Genomic DNA, 15,677 nt, shown 5'->3' with positions numbered 1-15,677 from the left:
GGTGTCTGCATGCCCCAGTCAGACCGTGTTTTTTTATAAATAGTCACAGCCAGGTACAACTCCCCAATGGGAATTCCGTGTGCACCCACAGCATGGGTGGCTCCCTGGAACCCACCGGCGGTATATAAATATATCCCATTGCATAGCACATCACAGCTGAGGTAATGTCGTGCTTAATGCAGGTGGGCTTCAGCCCACACTGCATGCCCCAGTCAGACTGGGGTTCTTTAGAAGTGGACACATGCAGTTACAACTCCGTGTGGACCCACGGCATGGGTGGCTCCCTGGAACCCACCGGCTGTACATAAATGTATCCCGTTGCAGTGCCCAACACAGCTGATGTAACATCAGCTTTAATGCAGGTGGGCAAAAAATTAATTGGATTACACTGTAGGCGAGGGCCCCAAAAAATTGGTGTACCAACAGTACTAATGTGAAACCCATTAATCGATTTGGTTAATGTGGCTTAATTTGTAACTAGGCCTGGAGGCAGCCCAGTTAAAATAAAAATTGGTTCAGGTGAAAGTTTCAACGCTTTAATGAGCATTGAAACGTATAAAAATTGTTTACAAAAATTATATGACTGAGCCTTGTGGGCCTAAGAAAAATTGCCCGTTCGGCGTGATTACGTCAGGTTTCAGGAGGAGGAGCAGGAGGATGAATATTATACACAGATTGATGAAGCTAAAAGGTCCACGTTTTTGATGGTGTGAACGATGCTTCCAACCGTGGGTGCAGCCTACGTATTATTTAGGTATCGCTGCTGTCCGCTGGTGGAGAAGAGAAGTCTGGGGAAATCCAGGCTTTGTTCATCTTGATGAGTGTAAGCCTGTCGGCACTGTCGGTTGACAGGCGGGTACGCTTATCTGTGATGATTCCCCCAGCCGCACTAAACACCCTCTCTGACAAGACGCTAGCCGCAGGACAAGCAAGCACCTCCAGGGCATACAGCGCGAGTTCAGGCCACATGTCCAGCTTCGACACCCAGTAGTTGTAGGGGACAGAGGCGTCACGGAGGACGGTCGTGCGATCGGCTACGTACTCCCTCACCATCCTTTTACAGTGCTCCCGCCGACTCAGCCTTGACTGGGGAGCGGTGACACAGTCTTGCTGGGGAGCCAGAAAGCTGTCAAAGGCCTTAGAGAGTGTTCCCCTGCCTGTGCTGTACATGCTGCCTGATCTCTGTGCCTCCCCTGCTACCTGGCCCTCGGAACTGCGCCTTTGGCCACTAGCGCTGTCGGATGGGAATTTTACCATCAGTTTGTCCGCCAGCGTCCTGTGGTATAGCATCACTCTCGAACCCCTTTCCTCTTCGGGTATGAGAGTGGAAAGGTTCTCCTTATACCGTGGGTCGAGCAGTGTGTACACCCAGTAATCCGTAGTGGCCAGAATGCGTGTAACGCGAGGGTCACGAGAAAGGCATCCTAACATGAAGTCAGCCATGTGTGCCAGGGTACCTGTACGCAACACATGGCTGTCCTCACTAGGAAGATCACTTTCAGGATCCTCCTCCTCCTCCTCCTCCTCAGGCCATACACGCTGAAAGGATGACAGGCAAGCAGCATGTGTACCCTCAGCAGTGGGCCAAGCTGTCTCTTCCCCCTCCTCCTCATGCTCCTCCTCCTCAACGCGCTGAGATATAGACAGGAGGGTGCTCTGACTATCCAGCGACATACTGTCTTCCCCCGCCTCTGTTTCCGAGCGCAAAGCGTCTGCCTTTATGCTTTGCAGGGAACTTCTCAAGAGGCATAGCAGAGGAATGGTGATGCTAATGATTGCAGCATCGCCGCTCACCATCTGGGTAGACTCCTCAAAGTTTCCAAGGACCTGGCAGATGTCTGCCAACCAGGCCCACTCTTCTGTAAAGAATTGAGGAGGCTGACTCCCACTGCGCCGCCCATGTTGGAGTTGGTATTCCACTATAGCTCTACGCTGCTCATAGAGCCTGGCCAACATGTGGAGCGTAGAGTTCCACCGTGTGGGCACGTCGCACAGCAGTCGGTGCACTGGCAGATGAAACCGATGTTGCAGGGTGCGCAGGGTGGCAGCGTCCGTGTGGGACTTGCGGAAATGTGCGCAGAGCCGGTGCACCTTTCTGAGCAGGTCTGACAAGCATGGGTAGCTTTTCAGAAAGTGCTGAACCATCAAATCAAAGACGTGGGCCAGGCATGGCACGTGTGTGAGGCTGCCGAGCTGCAGAGCCGCCACCAGGATACGGCCGTTGTCACACACGACCATGCCCGGTTGGAGGCTCAGCGGCGCAAGCCAGCGGTCGGTCTGCTCTGTCAGACCCTGCAGCAGTTCGTGGGCCGTGTGCCTCTTATCTCCTAAGCTGAGTAGTTTCAGCACGGCCTGCTGACGCTTGCCCACCGCTGTGCTGCCATGCCGCGCGACACCGACTGCTGGCGACGTGCTGCTGCTGACACATCTTGATTGCGAGACAGAAGTTGCGTAGGAGGAGGAGGAGGAGGGTGGTTTAGTGGAGGAAGCATACACCGCCGCAGATACCACCACCGAGCTGGGGCCCGCAATTCTGGGGGTGGGTAGGACGTGAGCGGTCCCAGGCTCTGACTCTGTCCCAGCCTCCACTAAATTCACCCAATGTGCCGTCAGGGAGATATAGTGGCCCTGCCCGCCTGTGCTTGTCCACGTGTCCGTTGTTAAGTGGACCTTGGCAGTACCCGCGTTGGTGAGGGCGCGTACAATGTTGCGTGAGACGTGGTCGTGCAGGGCTGGGACAGCACATCTGAAAAAGTAGTGGCGACTGGGAACAGGGAAGGGCGGGGCCGCCGCCGCCATCATACTTTTGAAAGACTCCGTTTCCACAACCCTATACGGCAGCATCTCCAGGCTGATAAATTTGGCTATGTGCACGTTTAACGCTTGAGCGTGCGGGTGCGTGGCGGCGTACTTGCGCTTGCGCTCCAACACTTGCGCTAGCGACGGCTGGACGGTGCGCTGACAGACATTGGTGGATGGGGCCGAGGACAGCGGAGGTGAGGGTGTGGGTGCAGGCCAGGAGACGGTAGTGCCTGTGTCCTGAGAGGGGGGTTGGATCTCAGTGGCAGGTTGGGGCACAGGGGGAGAGGCAGCGGTGCAAACCGGAGGCGGTGAACGGCCTTCGTCCCACCTTGTGGGGTGCTTGGCCATCATATGTCTGCGCATGCTGGTGGTGGTGAGGCTGGTGGTGGTGGCTCCCCGGCTGATCTTGGCGCGACAAAGGTTGCACACCACTGTTCGTCGGTCGTCTGCACTCTCAGTGAAAAACTGCCAGACCTTTGAGCACCTCGGCCTCTGCAGGGTGGCATGGCACGAGGGGGCGCTTTGGGAAACAGTTGGTGGATTATTCGGTCTGGCCCTGCCTCTACCCCTGGACACCGCACTGCCTCTTGCAACCTGCCCTGCTGCTGCCCTTGCCTCCCCCTCTGAAGACCTGTCCTCAGTAGGCGTAGCAAACCAGGTGGGGTCAGTCACCTCATCGTCCTGCTGCTCTTCCTCCGAATCCTCTGTGCGCTCCTCCCTCGGACTTACTGCCCTTACTACTACCTCACTGATAGACAACTGTGTCTCATCGTCATCGTCCTCCGCACCCACTGAAAGGTCTTGAGACAGTTGCCGGAAGTCCCCAGCCTCCTCCCCCGGACCCCGGGAACTTTCCAAAGGTTGGGCATCAGTCACGATAAACTCCTCTGGTGGGAGAGGAACCATTGCTGCCCAATCTGAGCAGGGGCCCGAGAACACTTCCTGGGAGTCTGCCCGCTCCTCAGAATGTGTCATTGTAATGGAGTGAGGAGGCTGGGAGGAAGGAGGAGCAGCAGCCAGAGGATTCAGAGTTGCAGCAGTGGACGGCGCAGAACTCTGGGTGGACGATAGATTGCTGGATGCACTTTCTGCCATCCACGACAGGACCTGCTCAAACTGCTCATTTTCTAAAAAAGGTCTACCGCGTGGGCCCATAAATTGTGAGATGAATGTGGGGATGCCAGGAAACGTGCCTCTCTCCTAATCCCGCAGCACTCTGCTGCGATACACCTGGATCAGGAGCTCGGCCTGTGCCCACACCCTGACTTGGGCCTCCGCGTCCTTGCCCGCGTCCACGTCCTCTAGGCCTACCCCTACCCCTCAGCATGCTGTATTACCAGTAATGCAGAAACAGAACGCTGTAATTAAATGTGCCGCTTATTGGCCTGTGGTTGGAGGCTGACTTTGCTTACGGAACGCCAGGAAATAATTTTGCGCAAGCCTGCTGTAACACTTAGCTGACTGCGTATGAATTAGGAGGACAACTACACCCAGCAGAGACGCAGAACACTGAGGACAGTCACAGGGAGCCCAAATAGATTTTTTTCCCCAAATGTTTTTGGAAAGGCCCACTGCCTATATACACTGTATATGTCTTCTCTCTCTGCGTCACCACTACTGGCCCTGGAGTATGTAAAATAACTGCAGACTGTTGCACTGTGGACTGGAATACAGCGGTGATTTAACAGCCACCACAGAGCCAGGAAATAATTTTGCGCAAGCCTGCTGTAACACTTAGCTGGCTGCGTATGAATTAGGAGGACAACTACACCCAGCACAGACCCAGAACACTGAGGACAGTCACAGGCAGCCCAAATAGATTTTTTTCCCCAAATGTTTTTGCTAAGGCCCACTGCCTATATTCAATAAATATATGTCTTCTGTCCCTGCCTCACAATATATGTCTTCTGTCCCTGCCTAACCACCACTTCTGGCCCTGGAGTATGAATAATTACTGCAGGGCGCAATGCTCTGCACGGCCGATATACAAAAAAAAAAAATGTGCAACACTGCAAAAAGCAGCCTCCACAGTACTGCACACGGTTAGATGTGGCCCTAAGAAGGACCGTTGGGGTTCTTGAAGCCTAAAATACTCCTAACACTCTACCTATAGCAGCTCCGGCACCAACAGCACTTTCCCTCCTCTATGTCAGAACAAATCTGTGGCGAGCCGCGGGAGGGGCCGATTTTTATACTCGGGTGACACCTGATCTCGCCAGCCACTCACTGCAGGGGGGTGGTATAGGGCTTGAACGTCGCAGGGGGAAGTTGTAATGCCTTCCATGTCTTTCTATTGGCCAGAAAAGCGCGCTAACGTCTCAGAGATGAAAGTGAAAGTAACTCGAACATCGCGTGGTACTCGTCACAAGTAACGAGCATCTCGAACACGCTAATACTCGAACGAGTATCAAGCTCGGACGAGTACGTTCGCTCATTCCAGTTACAAAACACATCGAAGCTTTTCAAAAGTCGAAATGAACGGACAGATGCTAAACGGTTTCCAAGATTTTCCTATGAATGAGGCCAGCTTTCTTTTTGCCTCCAAGTCTGATGCAAAGACCAGGATGATCCTCCTCACTGGTGAGATCACCTCAAGGGCGTCTGTAGACTACCAGAGGATTGTGCGGGACGCAATTAGGAATATTGGCTATGAAGATTCTTCCAAAGGTTTTGACTATATTTGGCCTTCTCAATATACTATCTGCCCATTCTACAATGAAAAAACTAATGTCTATAAAATCTAGTACATTTCATTAGTGTCAAGATATGTGGAAAGTCTGTGTTACACATTTTTCAAACTAATAATAAGGGCTTATGCCCACAGACGGATTTCTGCCGTGTATCCTGCGGAATAACACAGCTATTATGTTCTGCTGAACCCAATAGCTCAGTGCTCACCTGCGTGATTCTGCCGCGGATTTCCGCCACAGCAAAAAAAAAAATCACAGCATGTTTTAAGTCACCGGAATTATGCAATCGCTTGCGGGCACTCACATTTTTAAATGCGGTACTCCCGCGGCAGAAATATGTGGGTGTATCCCACTCCGTCAGTGGCTCTAAATGAAAGCAAATGTATGTTAGCTGTTAATTGTTATCCTTTTTTTTTTGTTGTTAATAAAAATGTATTTTTGTTTATTATTTATCCAATGCAATGGAACTGTATTATACTCCCTGATTTCTTCCCTTTAAAAATAAACTAATGTTTAAAAAATAGCTTAAGGATTCCAACCGGGAGGACCAAAGAGAAGCATTCCAGTTACTGAATGCATCAAAGCTTTTCAAAAGCCGAAATGAACGTACAGATGCTCAACGGTTTCCACGATTTTCTTATCAATGAGGGCAGCTTTCTTTTTGCCTCCGAGTCTGATGCAAAGACCAGGAAGATCCTCCTCACTGGTGAGATCACCTCAAGGGTGCCTGTAGACTACCAGAGGATTGTGCGCGCCACAATTAGGAATATTGGCTATGAAGATTCCTCCAAAGGTTTTGACTACAAGACCTGCAATGTGTTGGTTATCCTTGAGCAGTAGTCTCCTGATATCACCCAGGGTGTCCACTTGGATAGGAATGAAGAGGATGTTGGAATAGGAGATCAGGGTATAATGTATGCCTATGCTACCAATGAGACAGAGGAGTGCATGCCCCTGACAATTGTCCTTGCACACAACTTGAATGCTAAGATGGTAGAGCTACGTCACAATGGCACCCTACCCTGGCTTTGTCCTGACTCTAAGACACAGGTGATCCTCTTTTCCGTGCATTGTTTACCCCTTTTGTTCTGTAGGAATGTCTAAATAATTGTTTCTGTGTTGTCGTTTCAGATTCCTCACCACTGGGAACTCATTTACATCTCAGCATTTTGAGTTGCTGTTGGGCCATACCACCGTCAGTAGGATTGTGAGGAGGACCTGCAACATCATTTGGGTGCATCTGAGGCGATCCATGATGTTGCCTCCCTCTGTACAGCAATGGTTGCAGATTGCTGTAGGTGCTGAAGCAGCGGCGCAGTTCCCTAACTGCATTGGAGCCCTGGATGGTAAACATATCTGTGTACTGGGAGAGAGACCTAGAGAATGTGTTTCCTATAGAGAGCTGGGAAACAGCTCTCAAATTAACGTCGCAAGCAGCAAAGTTTCAAGCTATGATTCTTGAAACTTCTACAGAAATTGTCACAAGGTGGTACCTCACACTATCAGTCCTTAAAAATAGAGGATTACGAGAAGATGACCAATGCTGGAGATGCTATGAACACCCGGGTAAGTTACTCCATATCTTTTAGGAATGTCCTCGGATTAAACCCTTTTGGGAAGAGCTTTATACGATATTAAATAAGATAGCAAACTCATCTGTACCCAAAAACCTAGAATCAGCATGACCTTTATTACATTTAGAATCATATCAAACAATTCTTAGAAAAATGCTAGGCCACATCTTCATGACAGCAAACAGCCTGATAGCTAGAAATTGGAAGACCCAACCTCCTCCCAAGGAGAACGACCTTCTCAATATATTATCTGCACATTCTACAATGGAAACACTAATGGCGATAAGATCCAATACATTTTGTGAGTATCAAGATATGTGGAGAGTCTGGCTTGCATATTTTTCAAACTAATAATAAATGAAAGCACATGGATATTAGTTAATTGTTCTTTTTTTTGTTGTTTTAGTTTATGGATTCCAACTGGCGAGGACCAAAGAGAAGCATTCCAGTTACCGAACACATCGAAGCTTTTCAAAAGTCGAAATGAACGTACAGATGCTAAACGGTTTCCAAGATTTTCTTATGAATGAGGGCAGCTTTCTTTTTGCCTCCAAGTCTGATGCAAAGACCGGGAAGATCCTCCTCACTGGTGAGATCACCTCAAGGGCGTCTGTAGACTACCAGAGGATTGTGCGGGACGCAATAAGGAATACTGGCTATAAAGATTCTTCCAAAGGTTTTGACTATATTTGGTCTTCTCATTATACTATCTGCCCATTCTACAATGAAAAAAACTAATGTCGATAAAATCTAGTACATTTCATTAGTGTCAAGATATGTGATTCTGTCGCGGATTTCCGCCACGGCAAAAAAAAATAACAGCATGTTTTAAGTCACCAGAATTATGCAATCGCTCGCGGGCACTCACATTTTTGAATGCGGTACTCCCGCGGCGGAAATATGTGGGCGTATCCAACTGTCAGTGGCCATAAGCCCTAAATGAAAGCAAATGTATGTTAGTTGTTAATTGTTATTCTTTTTTTTGTTGGTAATAAAAATGTATTTTTGTTTATTATTTATTCAATGCAATGGAACTGTATTGCACTCCCTGATTTCTTCCCTTTAAAAATAAACCAATGTTTTAAAAATAGCTTAAGGATTCCAATTGGCGAGGACCAAAGAGAAGCATTCCAGTTACTGAATGCATCAAAGCTTTTCAAAAGCCAAAATGAACGGACAGATGCTCAACGGATTCCACGATTGATTTATCAGTGAGGGCAGCTTTCTTTTTGCCTCCGAGTCTGATGCAAAGACCAGGAAGATCCTCCTCACTGGTGAGATCACCTCAAGGGTGTCTGTAGACTACCAGAGGATTGTGCGCGGCACAAATAGGGATATTGGCTATGAAGATTCCTCCAAAGGTTTTGATTACAAGACCTGCAATGTGTTGGTTGCCCTTGAGCAGCAGTCTTCTGACATTGCCCATGGTGTCCAGTTGGATAGGAATGAAGAGGATGTTGGAGCAGGAGATCAGGGTATAATGTATGGCTATGCTACCGATGAGACAGAGGAGTGTATGCTCCTGGCAATTGTCCTGGCACACAAGTTGAATGCTAAGATGGTAGAGGTGCATCACAATGGCACCCTACCCTGGCTTTGTCTTGATTTTAAGACACAGGTGACAACCCAATACATGCAGGATTGTGGAACAGTAATGCCAATTAGAGTGCACACCATTGTAGTCTTTGTTCAGCCTGATGAGGTAATCTGCCTGGACAAGATGCGTGATGCACTGAAGGAGAAAGTTGTCAAGACTGTTGTTCCTGCTCAGTACTTTGATTATGATACAATGTACCACTTGTAGCCCAGTGGCCATTTTGTCATTGGTGTTTAACAGGAACATGCTGGTTTAACTGGACGCAGGATTATTGATGATATTTATGGTGGATGCGGTGCTCATGGCGGTGGAGCAAGGAATCCACAAAGGTGGACAGATCTGCTGCTTATACTGCTTGTAGGGTTGCAAAATCTCTTGTTTAGGCTGAATGCACACGAGCGATGCATATTCCGCATGCAAATTTCCTCTTCAGAGGAATTGCAGATTTTAATTAAAAGTGGTTGCTATTGAACGCGGATGTGAAAGATTTTTCGCACAGATTTCCACAAATGCACAGCGGATCATCTGCGTGGAAAAAAAAATGCGAGCACACTCCCATACCCCTTCATAGACTAACCCCTAAAAAGTTTCCCATCCCTTTGGAAAACTGCTAATATAAGTCTTCATTCTCTTTGTTCTTCTTTTGCTTTGGGAGGAGCTAGAGTTCTGCGATGAAACATGCCATACAGTCAGGACTTAGCCTTACTGGTTTGGCTGATTCACACCACATTTTTTGTGAGGTCTTTGCAAATGGTACTGGAGAAAGAAGAGCCCCGCAAAAAAATAGGAGGTACTGAGTGCACCCTATAGTATCTCAGCGACAACAAAAGGGGCACTTCAGATGTCTGTATGCTGACTTTCGTGCTCACCCATAGAAGTTTTCAGCTTTCACCCACATATCTGTGAAAGAGTTTGATAAGCTGCTGAAACAATTGCGACCCGGACTGACCTATGTCAACACGAATATGAGGCGTTGCTTCTCACCCGAGGAGCATTTGCTGGTCACGCTACAGTAATTCTCGTGGTTTAGGTGTGTTTGACGTTTTGATCCATTTGCACTAGAATGTTTTTTTCCGGAGTGCCCTAAAATTTTTTTATCTCAGTGTGCTCTTTGCTCCTCTTTTCCCATTTCTCCTTTGTTCAGGAATGTGTAAATACTTTTGAATGCGTGTACCCATACCACCGTCAGTGGGTTAGTAAGAAGGACCTGCATCGTCATTTGTGTCTGAAGTGGTCCATGTGTCTGGTGTGTCTGAGGTGGTCCGTAATGTTGCCTCCCTCTGTGCAGCATTGGTTGCAGATCACTGCAGGTTTTGAAGTAGCGGCACAGTTCCCTACTTGTGTTGGGGCCCTGAATGGTAAGCAAATTTGTGTAAAGAAGCCACCATGCTTAGGGTCTCGATATTTTAACTACAAGCAGTATTTTTTGGTAGTCCTGTTGACGGTAGACGACAGTGACTACCGATTTCTACTGGTTGATATCGGGGCCTATGGAATCACTGCTGATTTCCAACCAGCTGCCCTGCCAGAGCCATGGTTGCTTCCTGGTTCTTCAGGTCCAATGGCCCCATCCGTAATTGTCGCGACTTAGGGCTTTGGCCCGTCAATCTACGTTTTGTGGCCATTTCCTCACAGAGGTTTGGAGACCAGACGACAAGTCTTTAATTAGGCTTCAGCTTTTGTCAAATGTGCCTTTCGAATTCTTACCGGTAAATGGTGAGTTTTCCTGCGCACTATCCAGATGGAACCCGAAAGTGTGCGCTCCCTAGTTAAAGCTGCCATAGTTCTGCATGATTTTTGCTAGATCAGTGATAAGTGATTGGACGTTTGTGAATGATCAATTGCCCATAACCACACCAGTTGCAAGCGTGGACCTAAACCAAGCGAATAGGCCTGCATCTTGGGGAATTCAGGTTAGAGACTACTTCCTGATGCCTCAGGGAGAAATTCTGTGGCAGGTAGCCTCTATCCATTAAGCCTGATGATCAGGACTTTCTAAACCACATTTTAAATTTTTTTCCTGGCTTCCCAATTATTTTTTTTAGGTAGTGTTGTTTTTTGTTTTTTTTTTTTAGGTAGGAAATCGCAATACAATGAGGAACCCTGACGTGGGTTGCGGGCTTATGTAATATCAATGTACTTAGCTGACATTTGGCCATATTTTAAACTGATACCTCATTACTCTATGTTCCTATAACAAAAGTCTATATATTAAAATGTATTTTGGACCAAAACCGTGTGCAGTGTTTTATTTTACATACTGATGGAAACAAGGGTTAACTTTGTTATAAAACAATTGTTTTGGTATCATGGGATATATGGATGCTTTGGGAATCTGTGTTCATCCATACATTCATTGATATTATTGCCAAGAAGTATACAGGAATCGGGTGTGATAACAATAGTGCATGTGCACCATGTGTACCCATAGTGGATGTACAAGACCCTATTGCAGTATTCTTGCTGGATTCCAACAAGGATACGGGAATATATTGTTGTAACAATTGTGCATATACAGCGTGTGTACCCATTGTGGAGGTACAGCACCCTATTCCTGTATCTTTGTTGGAAGCCAAGAAGTATATGGGAATAGGGTGTTGTAACAATAGTGCATATTGATTGTCTGTACCCATTGTGGAGGTTCAACATCCTATTGTTGTATCCTTGTTGGAAGCAATCAAGTATACCAGAATGGGGAGTTGTAACAATAGTGCATATTGACTGTGTGTACCCATTTTGGATGCACAACACTCTATTGTATTATTCTTGCTAGATTCCAAAAAGGATACAGAAATAAGGTGTTGTAAGAATTGTGCATATTAACCATGTGTACTCATTGTTGATCTGACACAAGATATGAACAAACAATATGAACTTTACATTTCTGTTGAATGCTATAACATTTTTTACAACTTGTTTACAACTGTACAAAAAAACTGGTAAATTTAAAGGTTCTGAAAACTTGTAGGGGGTTTAGAACTTTGTACAGCATATGCAACCGTGGTTTGCCCTTCCTCTGCAGCCCCGCTCACTGGGGTCAGGTGTACACGGGGCTGCATAGCTTTGTCCTGCCGGTTGGCTTGCGGTTACAGGTGCTGCATACGCTTGGACCATAAACAGTGTGCATGGCTTCCATTATAGGCCGCTGTGCATGTACCACTGCTGTTGCAGGTACTGGGGGGTTGTGGTGGTGGTGGCGGCTGCACATTTGCCAATTCCCGCTGTGACTGGCGGTGACTACAGTTCTTTATTAGACACTCTAATTCAGTTGGGTAATTTGGTGGGGTTGACATTTCTAAAACATATAACAAAAAATTCTGTGTTCTTAACTGCCGCTCCGCAGGCAACCAGCGCATCAGTGATGCGACATGCATGCCAAAGCTGTAACTTGGGTGCCAAGCTTTTGCAGCATGGAGAATACCTCTTGCTGCATTTCCAACTGCAGATTTGCAGGAGCATCCGGCCTGCCCCTTCTTCTGAGTGGTAGTGTTGGTGTGGCTGAAGCTGGCCTCTGCAATGGAGCCCTTTGGCTACTGGTGGCTGTTTCTGCTTGTCCACCGACATATTCAGGGGGACCGAACAGCCTCCAACTGGGTCCCCTCTTCTGGCTCCTCTGCCTCAGTGGTTTCAAAATTATCACTCGAACTGTGGAGAAAAAAATACAGCTTGGATTAGTTAGCTGACTCATAGTGCCCTTATCAGTACAACTCACTTATCACAGTCAACTCAGAGACAAGACACTCAGGGGGGAAAAGTGGGGGTGGTGTAACACAAGGTGTAACATACAAAGGAATGCGGGTGTGGAGTGGGGTCAGACACCACTCAACTATTCCCATCAGATTACAAATATGTCTCCACTATTACAATCTCATTACAAATACGGCTCTACTATTCCACTAACATTACAAATACGGCACAACGATTACACTCAGATTTCAAGTATGTCTCCACTATTGCAATTACATTACAAATACAGCTCTACTATTCCACTAACATTACAAGTATAGCCCAACTATTACACTCAAATTATAAACATAAAAAACACAAGGGTGCCCAAGAGTATTACACAACACAGCACATTTTATAGCATACTTAGGGACGTGCTCCCATGTTGGCCCAAGATAAAGTGGCTGTTGATAATAGAGGCACTGTCTCTTTCGTTTTCAGGACGTCCCACTGCGCGGTACAGCGATGAATTCTTTATGAAATTGGTCGCGTGTACTACGCCATTTTCATTTTATTTCCTCCACTGAAAAAAAAAGGAAAGAAGCACATATGTCAATGTTCTGCAAAACAACCATGCAAAAGAATCATGCAAAGCAATTGCAAATTATTATGAAAGAGAATACTTACTAAGGTATTTTTCTGCAGTAAGGGTGCCTGATGCCCATTCTTCTCCATATATCTGATCAGCCAGCTCTCATGCCAGCCGCTCAGCTCTCCCTTTCCTCCAGTGCCTCCCTCGCGGTCAGCGGCAGTGGTCTCCCTGCCGCCAGCCGCTAACTTTGGCCATGGGGCGCAGCTTTTCTGCTGTCGTGGGGGTGTTTGGCCTTCTGCCTCCCTCCCACCAGCGCTGGGTAAGTGACTTGCTAGAGGGGGTACTGGGCTGCAGCACTGGCAGTGGCTGTATGTTTTTATTTCCCTTCTTAACTGAGCTAGCAGGACCTGCCAACCAAGAGCCTGTCCAGCCAATCAGGTACAGGGGGGCATCACCCTCCTGTCAATCTTTGCACCAGCAGGAATACCTGGTGGTGTCAAGATACACTAATACCCACTTCCTCTTCCCCGCCTCCCTCCTCCTCCTAACAACGGGACAAGTAACCTCCTGCAAAATCGCAGTGCATCCGCGATGTACAGCGAATGTACTGCGATAAAAACGCTTCCATTGACATCGATGGAGCCCTTCTGCACAGAATTTGCTATAAAAAAAATGCCATAATATGTTTCTCACTTGCGAATTCTGCAATACAAATCCGCATGTCTGCATTGAACTGTGGAAACCCATTTAATTGTATTGCCGCTCGACACAGCGGAATTTCTGTGAGGATGCGAGATGCGGAATTTGCAATTAAAAATCCGCCCGTGTGCATTGGCCCTAAGGCTGGCCTCTGCCATCATGTCCTTGTTCAGGTTTCTTATGCAATTGGTGTTTCCCATACTCTGTCTATTTCAATCTTCCACTATGGGATCTCACAAAAGAGTGAGAGGGAGCGGTTGGCTATAGTAAAGAAGAACTTTGACCTTCGGCCTGGTGTCATTGTCAGGGATCTGGATCTGAAGAAGCTAATTTATTAGAGGACTGCAGCCTATGGTCACCTTGGTAGGGACAGCTTTCCATGGGAAGTAACCAAAAAGCTGGAGTATTGATTGTTAAGCTTTTCCTCTTTTGACCTGCTGGCGTTATATAGAGAGAAGCATGCAGACTCCTAGGAAGGAAAAGTATTACCATTCCTGTCATACTATTGGTTTACTGTAGTCTCCAGTGCCATGTCCTGCTATTTTTGGAGACAGTACCATGTAAGAGCTCGTCGCAACCCTCGCATCTCTTTGCTGTTAATCTGTCTTCTATTGGTGCTTGTAGCAGACAAGGCTTTTTCTCAGTAGCCTTGTGTTGTATCTCATGACCAAGTATATATTTCCCCAGGCTTGCTATAGACTGTCATAGATGCCCCACTCCTCTAGTATCTTATTGGGTCCTAGATGCTGTTCCTTCTTGCTATACCACTCTTTATTTGCATCATACTATGCATGCCTAGTGTGCATCTAATAATTCAGAATTATTGAAAAAAATGTGTTCTTTTTCAATGATAAATAATATATCTATGCCGTGGTATTCAAACTATATAACATGAAGATGTTAAGAAAGATTTCTTTTTGTAAAGTCTTAAATTATTTGTTAAGTTCTGTCAGCTGAAAACAAGCAAATCCTGGAATAGAAATCAAGTAACACTATACTTCTCAATGCAGTTCTCAAGCAGGAGAAATATGCATTTGTGCCACTAGGGAACACTGCTGGGAAAAGCCACCAGCTTAGTTTACTTATGTATCTGCTTGGACCTCCCACAGTTGAGTAATTGTTGGTAAACAGGAGATGATAGTTTCTGTCCTCCTCTCAGGCCTGCGGTAAAGTGGGTAATGGAAGGCAAAAGGTTAGGGATATACAGAGGCAGAGAAATAAAGTAGGTAGCCAAGAGAACCAGCAGTTATATATGTGGTCCTATTGGCTACCTAACAAGCAGTTGCTTGAATTTTCAGTGGAAAGATCTATATTCGGGGGAGTTTTGGAATTCGTTCCAATAAAATCATCTTTTCAGAAATTTATCTTGTGTTCCTTTAGGAGATGGCGTAAGGTCTTCCAACTCTCTGATTTCTTGTATCATATTTAACCATAAAGAGAGATGAGGTAGCGCTGACTCATACCAAAGCTTTGGGATACATGCCCGGATCGCATTCTCCAGATGACATACCACAGAGCACTTATAGGTGGATATTGGAATGTCACTTAAGTGCAGCAAAACAACCACTGAGATTTAGGTAATAGTTTGTCTTCTGTAACCTTTAAATGATTCCTATTAATGGGAGCTTTCTTTGCCTTGTCTCACATAGCTGACACTGTTTCAAAATCCTGCAGCATTAAATATTCTCTCCCCTCTCTCCGTTTTGTATCATTAATGCTTCTTTTCCTCTTGTCTTTCACACTGTAGTTTTATTAAGGCCAGTAAGAGATAATGAAAGTATGAAGGGGGTTTGCTTGTCATGTCATACTATTAATGTTCGCCACCATCACAGCATAAGGTTTACCTATAGTCTGATGGTTTTTCTTTTCCTCCTCTCAGTAAAATGGTGAGACCAACATTTAGAGTTAGTAAACCTTTTCCACAGTGCAATTTCTGCTAAGTGCAAAGCTACAAATTGCAAATCTTGTGAGAAATATTCTTTTTCAAATGCTACAAGGATGACAAAACATATTCTTGCATGCCAGAGGTGCCCTAAAGACATTAAAAAATAGTATGA

At 46.4% G+C, this 15,677-nt stretch overlaps 1 protein-coding gene and 1 pseudogene across 3 annotated transcripts in view; one reads left to right on the top strand and one right to left on the bottom strand.

Annotated features, from left to right (window-relative positions):
* RRAGD (Ras related GTP binding D) overlaps positions 1-15,677 on the bottom strand; it is a 165,243-nt gene that overhangs the window by 82,142 nt on the left and 67,424 nt on the right. The gene's annotated exons all lie outside the window — the stretch shown is intronic.
* Positions 6,093-14,030, top strand: LOC136616676 (S-adenosylmethionine synthase-like; annotated as a pseudogene).

The sequence above is a fragment of the Eleutherodactylus coqui genome, chromosome 1, assembly GCF_035609145.1.
Source record: "Eleutherodactylus coqui strain aEleCoq1 chromosome 1, aEleCoq1.hap1, whole genome shotgun sequence".
NCBI classification, from domain to species: domain Eukaryota; kingdom Metazoa; phylum Chordata; class Amphibia; order Anura; family Eleutherodactylidae; genus Eleutherodactylus; species Eleutherodactylus coqui.
Note: the sequence above shows the minus strand (reverse complement) of the source record. Positions and strands in the feature narration are given on the sequence as shown.